The following is a 1,515-nucleotide window of genomic DNA, read 5'->3' on the forward strand; positions in this document are numbered from 1 at the left end:
CTTACAAAGAATAAGTCCCGGGGTCGATTTGCTCGACTAAAGGCGGTGTCCAGCATGGTCGCAGTCAAATGAGTGAAACAAGTAAAAGAGTAAAGAGTAAGAGTATTATAAATTTCCTTCTTATTGAAAATCTCTTAACAAAAAGGGGTGTTACATAAAGGTGACTAGATTGGAGGAGGGGTGGGGATAGCAGCGGGTGAGATTTATTTATATGGAGGATGAAAATTCAAACAAAAATCAATCAACTGAAATATAGAAGCAAAAGTAAACATGCAACATTATATATATATATAGGTGCAGGAGTGGCCGTGTGGTAAGTAGCTTGCTTACCAACCACATGGTTCTGAGTTCAATCCCACTGCATGGCTACTTGGGCAAGTGTCTTCTGCTATAACCTCAGGCCAACCAAAGCCCTGTGAGTGGATTTGGTAGACAGAAACTGGAAGAAGCCTGTCGTATATATGTGTATGTGTGTGTATATGTTTGTGTGTCTGTGTTTGTCTCCCCAACATCGCTTGACAACCGATGCTGGTGTGTTTATGTCCCTGTAACTTAGCGGTTCAGCAAAAGAGATCGATAGAATAAGTACTAGGCTCACAAAGAATAAGTCCTGGGGTTGATTTGCTCAACTAAAGGTGGTGCTCCAGCATAGCCACAATCAAATGACTGAAACAAGTAAAAGAGTAAAAGACATATCATCATCATCATCATCATCGTTTAACGTCCGCTTTCCATGCGAGCATGGGTTGGACGATTTGACTGAGGTCTGGCGAACTAGATGGCTGCACCAGACTCCAATCTGATCTGGCAGAGTTTCTACAGCTGGATGCCCTTATTTCGTTTTTGGATTTGGTTTGCAAGATTCTTTATGTGAGTGTGTTCAAGCATTTTCTGTTGTTGTCTGGGGAGAGTCATTTTCTTTTTGTGCCTTATAATGTAACACACTCACCAGTAAAATTTCCACTTTATTTTTCTAAAATTTTCGTTGTGTCTTGCAACCTTTCCAATAGTCTTAAAGACTACTGAAAAGGTTGCGAGATACAATGAAAATTTAAGGAAAATAAAAATAGGAAATAAGTGGAAATTTTACCAGTGAGTGTGTTAAATTATAAGGCACAAAAAGAAAATGACTCTCTCCAGACACAACAGAATAAATATATATATATATATATATATATATATATACATGCTTGCATGTGTATGGAGGGGAGAAAATCAGGTGTAGTATTGAAGACTTTTAGTTGAACAAGATGATTCCAGGATTAATTTCTTAAACCCTGATACTTATTCTATCGGCTTCTTTTGCCAGAGTGGTAAGTTACAGGGACATGAACATACCAACACTGGTTTTCAAGCAGTGATGGGTGACAAGCACAGACACACACATTGATTTCCTTCAGTTTCTGGCAGCCAAATCCACTCACAAGGCTTTGGTCAGCCCAAGGCTATAATAGAAGACACTTGCCCAAGATATCTGTTTCTTTATTACCCACAAGGGGCTAAACATAGAGGAGA

Source organism: Octopus sinensis, unplaced genomic scaffold, assembly GCF_006345805.1.
Source record: "Octopus sinensis unplaced genomic scaffold, ASM634580v1 Contig17544, whole genome shotgun sequence".
Taxonomy (NCBI): Eukaryota; Metazoa; Mollusca; class Cephalopoda; order Octopoda; family Octopodidae; genus Octopus; species Octopus sinensis.